The 7,387-nt window shown below is 39.1% G+C and overlaps 1 long non-coding RNA gene across 1 annotated transcript; it reads left to right on the top strand.

Annotated features, from left to right (window-relative positions):
* Nucleotides 1-6,579: 6,579 nt before the first annotated feature.
* Nucleotides 6,580-7,085, top strand: LOC125839141 (uncharacterized). Its single transcript, XR_007443657.1, has 3 exons — nt 6,580-6,708; nt 6,785-6,883; nt 6,964-7,085. It is a non-coding gene; the product is annotated as an uncharacterized LOC125839141 (long non-coding RNA).
* Nucleotides 7,086-7,387: the final 302 nt, after the last annotated feature.

Below are 7,387 nucleotides of genomic sequence, written 5' to 3' on the forward strand. Positions count from 1 at the left end.
AGGCAGGGTAATGGGGGCAATAAAGCACAGTCTTCTTCAGTTGTTCCTCCAGACAGGACGACACCTAAAGGAGCTACTTCTAGTACAGGTGGAGGAGCAAACCGCCTTTATGCAATCACCAGTCGCCATGAGCAAGAGAATTCTCCAAATGTTGTCACTGGTATGATCAAGGTCTTCGCTTTTGATGTGTATGATTTGCTAGATCCAGGAGCAAGTTTATCTTTTGTAACTCCTTATGTTGCGAATAAGTTTGATGTTCTTCCTGAAAGACTTTGTGAACCTTTTTGTATTTCTACAGCTGTTGGGGAGTCTATTCTAGCAGAAAGAGTTTATCGTAATTGTCATGTTTCTATCAATCACAAGAGCACCATGGTTGATTTGGTTGAGTTAGACATGGTAGATTTTGATGTCATTCTAGGTATGAATTGGCTTCATGCTTGTTATGCATCGATAGATTGTAGAACTCGAGCAGTCAAGTTTCAGTTTCTGAATGAGCCAGCCATAGAGTGGAGTAGCAGTTCAGCAGTGCCTAAGGGTCGTTTTATTTCGTACCTTAAGGCGAGAAAGTTAGTTTCGAAGGGTTGTATCTATCACTTAGTCCGAATTTATGACTCTAGTGTTGAGATACCTCATTTCCAGTCAGTTCCTATAGTAAGAGAGTTTCCAGAAGTTTTTCCTGATGATCTACCCGGAATTCCTCCTGAGAGAGAAATAGATTTCGGCATAGATCTCATTCCAGATACTCGTCCTATCTATATTCCGCCATATAGAATGGCACCACCAGAGTTGAAAGAGTTGAAAGAGCAGTTGAAAGATCTCCTAGATAAGGGTTTCATTCGACCAAGTGTCTCACCTTGGGGCGCTCCGGTTTTGTTTGTGAGAAAGAAAGATGGTTCCCTTAGAATGTGTATAGACTACCGCCAGTTGAATAAGGTTACCATCAAGAACAAGTACCTTCTTCCGAGGATTGATGATCTTTTTTATCAGCTTCAGGGTGCCACTTGTTTTTCAAAGATTGACCTCCGATCAGGCTATCATCAGTTAAGGGTAAGGGAATGTGATATCCCAAAGACAGCTTTCAGAACCAGGTATGGTCATTATGAGTTTTTGGTTATGTCCTTTGGTTTGACCAATGCACCGGCAGCAGCTTTCATGGATTTGATGAATAGAGTCTTCAAACCTTATTTAGATATGTTTGTTATTGTCTTTATTGATGATATACTAGTCTATTAAAGGAATGAAGAAGATCATACTAGTCATCTTAGAACAGTTCTTCAGACTTTGAAAGACAAGGAGTTGTATGCTAAGTTCTCTAAGTGTGAGTTTTGGCTTAAGTCTGTGGCGTTCCTAGGCCACATTGTGTCCGGTGATGGAATTAAAGTTGATACTCAGAAAATTGAGGCAGTGCAGAATTGGCCTAGACCCACATCTCCAACTGAAATTAGGAGTTTCTTGGGTTTGGCTGGCTATTATAGAAGGTTTGTTGAAGGGTTCTCGACTATTGCATCTTCTTTGACCAAGTTGACTCAGAAGACAGTGAAATTTCAATGGTCTGAAGCTTGTGAGAAAAGCTTTCAAGAATTGAAAAAGAGATTGACTACAGCTCCAGTTTTGACGCTACCAGAAGGTACTCAAGGTTTTGTGGTGTATTGTGATGCATCTAGAGTTGGTTTGGGTTGTGTCTTAATGCAGAATGGCAAAGTTATAGCTTATGCCTCCAGACAGTTGAAGGTTCATGAGAAGAAATACCCAACCCATGACTTAGAGCTAGCTGCTGTAGTATTTGCTTTGAAAATATGGCGTCATTACTTGTATGGTGTGCATGTCGACTTATTCACTGATCACAAGAGCCTTCAATATGTGCTTACTCAGAAAGAGTTTAATCTCAGACAGAGGAGGTGGTTAGAGTTACTTAAGGATTATGACCTGAGTGTTCTTTACTACCCAGGTAAGGCTAGTGTTGTTGCTGATTCTTTGAGCAGGTTGTCTATGGGTAGCACCGCCCATATTGTAAAAGGAAGGAGAGAGTTAGCAAAAGATGTGCATAGACTGGCATGCCTGGGAGTCAGATTTACAGATTCCGCAGAAGGAGGAATAGCAGTGACGAGCAGGGCCGAGTCATCATTAATGTCAGAAGTGAAAGAGAAGCAAGATCAAGATCCCATTTTGCTTGAGTTGAAGGCAAATGTTCAAAAGCAAAGAGTATTAGCTTTTAAACAAGGGGGAGATGGTGTTTTGAGATTTCAAGGTAGATTGTGCATACCTATGGTAGATGGACTCCAAGAGAAGATTATGGAGGAAGCTCACATCTCCAGATATTCTATTCATCCGGGTTCCACCAAGATGTATCATGATTTGCGTGAAGTTTATTGGTGGAATGGCATGAAGAAAGGTAATGCTGAGTTTGTTGCTAAGTGTCCAAATTGCCAGCAAGTGAAAGTCGAACACCAAAGGCCCGGTGGTTTGGCTCAGAGGATAGAACTTCCAGAGTGGAAGTGGGAGATGATCAACATGGATTTCATCACAGGGTTGCCAAGGTCTCGTAGACAGCATGATTCTATTTGGGTAATTGTCGACCGAATGACAAAGTTAGCTCATTTTCTACCGGTAAAGACTACCAACTCAGCAGAAGATTATGCCAAGTTATATATTCAAGAGGTGGTGAGACTCCATGGAGTCCCAGTCTCCATTATTTCAGATAGAGGTGCACCGTTCACTACACAGTTTTGGAAATCTTTTCAGAAAGGCTTGGGTTCTAAGGTGAATTTGAGTACTGTCTTTCATCATCAGACTGATGGGCAAGCAGAGCGTACTATTCAGACTTTAGAGGATATGTTGAGAGCTTGTGTGATCGATTTCAAAGGCAATTGGGATGATCACCTACCTTTCATTGAGTTTGCCTACAATAACAGTTATCACTCTAGCATCCAGATGGCTCCATATGAAGCTCTTTATGGGAGAAGATGTAGATCTCCTATTGGATGGTTTGAAGTTGGTGAAGCACAGTTGATAGGACTAGATTTAGTTCACCAAGCTATGGAGAAGGTGAAAGTGATTCAAGAGAGGTTGAAAACGGCACAGAGTCGTCAGAAATCCTACACTGATGTTAGGAGAAGGGCGTTAGAGTTTGAAGTAGATGATTGGGTATATTTGAAGGTTTCACCCATGAAGGGGGTTATGAGGTTTGGTAAGAAGGGGAAACTTAGTCCCCGGTATATTGGACCTTACCGCATAGCCAAGAGGATTGGCAATGTTGCTTATGAGTTGGAGTTACCACAGGAACTAGCAGCGGCTCATCCGGTATTTCACATCTCCATGTTGAAGAAGTGCATAGGCGATCCTTCATTGATCCTACCGACTGAAAGTATTAAGATCAAGGATAACTTATCTTATGAGGAGGTTCCTGTTCAAATTTTGGATCGTCAAGTTCGTAGGTTGAGAACAAAAGATGTAGCCTCAGTTAAGGTCCTATGGAGGAACCAATTTGTTGAGGAAGCAACTTGGGAAGCCGAAGAGGACATGAAGAAGAGATATCCACATCTCCTAGAATCCGGAGGAAATGCAGATTGAGGTATTAATTTCCTTCTTAGTGCTCTTTAAATTATAGTGGGCATGTTGTTGTTGTTGTTGCATGATTGCTTGTTGGGTGTTTGAATTAATGTTACACCCTTTGCCTTGTAAGAGTAACCTCATTCAAGGACGAATGTTCCCAAGGGGGAGATATTGTAACATCCGACAATTTAAAATGAATATGGAAAAGCTTGAAATTTGAAATAGTCATTTTTGGAAAATAATGAAAGGAATTTAGAATCTGGAAAATTGGGCTAAGTCCAAAATCTGGAAATTTGGCTAAGTTCAAAAATCTGGAAATTTGGCTAAGTGCAGAAATCAGTGAATTTTTGGCCAATTTTGAGTAGTCGTAACTCCTAGCTCAGGATGAGTTGGCAGGGAGTCCGTCCGAAAATTTTAAGGGCATTTTGGTCTTTTCCCTAGCCATTTCTTTTGGGGTTATATTGTGTGTTAGGCTGATTTTGGATCATTTTTATCCCATTTTAAAAGAGAAAGAGTTAGGGTTCTTGAGAGTGAAGAAGAGAAGAAGAAGAGAAGAAGAAGAGAAGAAGAGGAGAAAAAGGAGATCAACAAGTTTCCGTCGTGGAATTTCGTCGGGGGTGATCCCTACCAAGGTATGTGAGTTCTTTAGTGTGGGTTGATCCTTTCCCCCACACACCAAGCTCATTTTATGATTTGAGAAAAGATTGGATTTGTTGTTGAAGTTGTTAAAGTTGTTAGTTGTTGTTGATGTTGTTAGTTGTGTTGTGGAAGTTATTGTTGGTTGTGGGACATGATTTGGTTGTGTTCTTGAGCTGAAATCTATTGTATATTGAGGGATTTTATGATCCTTAGTTTTGGTTGGTTCATACCCCCACACACCAACTCGTTTTTAATTCTAAGAAAAGATTTATTTTGGTTGTTGAAGTTGGTTGTGTAGTTGAAGTTCTTGCCGATTTGGGACAGAATTTGGTTGTGTTTTTGAGTGGAATCCACTATATGTTCAGGGGTTTATGACCCCAAGTGTTTGGGAAAAGAACCTTTGAAGTTAAGAGGGTTAAAGTTGGCAACATGAAGGGGAAAAGTCAGGCTGCTTTCAGGGAAACAAGTCTGCGTTGCAACTGTGTTCCCTCTGCGAACAAAATCTGCCCTGTTTTCAGAATTTATATTTCGAAATTCTTCTAAAGTTTAGATGTCCTAAATTATTCCTAATCATCATGGGGTCCTTCCAAACACAAATTATTACCCTTGAATTCATAATTCCAATTTAAGGAGAGTAAAGTTAGAAGTCAAGTGAAGTTAGTTTCCAATTCAAGTGAAGTTAGAAGTCAAGTGAAATTAGAAGTCAAGCTTAGAAGTTAAGAAGTTAGTTCAAGCAAGTCCTCCAAGCTTTTCAAGAGTCTTTATTGAACGTTTTAACTTCATTCTAAGGCTCAAGTTGCAAGTCAAGTAAAGAGTAAAGAGTCAAGAGTTTAAAGTTGAGTTCATTTTCTAAAAGTTATTAGGGAACTATGTATTCCCAAAGAAGTTTTAAAGAAATGTCTTTACATCTAAACAAGGTTGGAAACTGAGATTTCCAAAGAGTCTTCAGGCTAGTTTTTGAGTAATTATCTCATATCAGCAGGAATAAATATGTTTTAAAAACATAAGAGCCAATACATTTTTGGGAGTAGTATCGAGCACCGAATTGGGGGAGCGTTCAAAGAACCCACAGCCCCCATAGAACCATGTTAGCCACCATGGGTAGAAAAGGATCATACTTTTAGATGAATCATTTTCATATTAGACTAGTGGATCCATTAGGCAGTTCAGGTCTTATACCTTTGGTCAGGTATAAGATGCTCTGGCAGTGTGAGGTCGATCGCTGTATCATCATATAGCTCTTATGTGATGGTTGTTGGTTAAAGAAACTCCCACAACAGTTATTGTATTTTCATACACAGAGATTATTGTATTTTTATATACATCAGTTCATTGTATTTCTATATACATTTCAGGCTTATTGTATCTTTGTATACACACAGAGTTTATAGCATGTTTTAAACAGTCTTTCTTTATATTGCACTTGTTTTAAATTGCCTTATGTTGAAAGAAGTCAGTCAGGTTGAGTTGAGTTGAGCAAGGTAAACTTTTTAGTTTCTTCCAAATTTCTTTCTAGCCTATGTTGCTTAGTTTTCCAGCTCGGATACTCGTACATTCCATGTACTGATGCCAGTTGGCCTGCATCGTCTTATGATGCAGATACAGGTACCCCGGATCAGCATCCTGCACATCGTTGATCCAGCTGAGCACTCCAGAGTCAGTGGTGAGCCTCCTTGCATTCCGGAGGACTCAATTATTTTGTGTTCTTAGTTTTTGTTTTATTAGGATGTTGCGGGGTCTGTCCCAACATCCATCTCAGTATTTTAGAGGCTTCATAGACAGACAGTCAGTCAGTTAGTTTTGAGTCTCTCATCTATAAATATATGTAAATATTCTTTTTTGAGATTCGAGTTGCCTTTATGGCCAGATTTGTATCAGTTAAGTTGTTTATGTCTTTGCATGGCATTGAGTTGTTCTGTTGAGTTAGGTTTCCGCTGAGTCAAGAAAGCCAGGCCAAGGGTTCGCTTGGGGCCAGAAATGGTCTCCGGGTGCCGGTCCCGCGCAGGGTGTAGGCTCGGGGCGTGAAAGACCGACAATGTTCACTCTCCTTTTTTATTTAAACTCACTTTTTAATTATTGTAGGATAAATTTGAGAGTGTTGACTTGAATGATCATCGTGACCATATATTTGGATGGATGAATGAGCTATGGAACAAATGGAGAGGATACTTGCATGCTACTTATGTGAAAAATAAGCCAATTGTTCAAGCTCTTAAGAATATTCCGAAGGGAGTAGAAAAGAAGGAATGGGAGTGGTTAGTTAAGGAACATTTTTGTTCTGAAAGTTTTCAAGTATGCCTAGTGATCTAATAGTCTATATTTTCGAAGCATCCATTTTGCAACTCAACGTGATATTTAGATGTGAAACTTATTTTTTAACTTGGTAAATTTTCTTAGATATTAAAGTTTTACATAACAATATAGGCGAGGAGCAATAGAAATGCAGAAAATCGAGCTAAGTTAAAGATATATCATCATATTGGTAGCAAGCCTATTAGAGAGATTATTTATCAGCAGGTATTATCGAAAAATTACTTTCCTAAAGAAAATATTTAAGACGTGTTATTTGACGTATTTTCTCTTTGATGTAAAGGGCGGAAAAGATGGCAATCCACCAAATTTGGCAACTATTTTCTTCGAGACTTGTAAGAAAGATAACATGCTTGTTGAACCAGAAGCAATTGAAAAACATGTGTGTTTGGTAAATTCAATATGTAAATTACTTCAAATTATCATGGGATCTATTGAAATGTACTTGTATATATCTTGTAGGCTCAAATAGAAGAAATACTAAAAGTTGAGCCATCTCTGCCTAGCATAGAGATTGTAGAAAAGTGTTGTGGACCTCAAACTCGTAGCCATGTATTTGGATTTGGTGGTGGAGTAAAGGCAAAAGACATGAGAGGTGACACTTCTTCAAAGACTGAATTACTGTCTCAGCTACGTTCAACTCAAAAGGAAAATAAATCTTTGAATGAGAAAAAAAAATCCTTGAATGATCGCTTGTCTACCTTAGAAGATGAGATGAAAGAAATAAGAAAAATGCAAGAATTCTTTGCTACTCAACAATCGCATAACCCGCATATGACATCACCCGTATCAACTGAATGACCACTGACTTCTTTTGCTGATCAAGTAAGTAACAAATTATCAAACTCTATTTGCAGATAGTTGTTTAAGCAGTTAGTGTATGGCT

This window comes from Solanum verrucosum, unplaced genomic scaffold (genome assembly GCF_900185275.1).
Source record: "Solanum verrucosum unplaced genomic scaffold, falcon-dt-bn FXZP01000164.1, whole genome shotgun sequence".
Taxonomy (NCBI): Eukaryota; Viridiplantae; Streptophyta; class Magnoliopsida; order Solanales; family Solanaceae; genus Solanum; species Solanum verrucosum.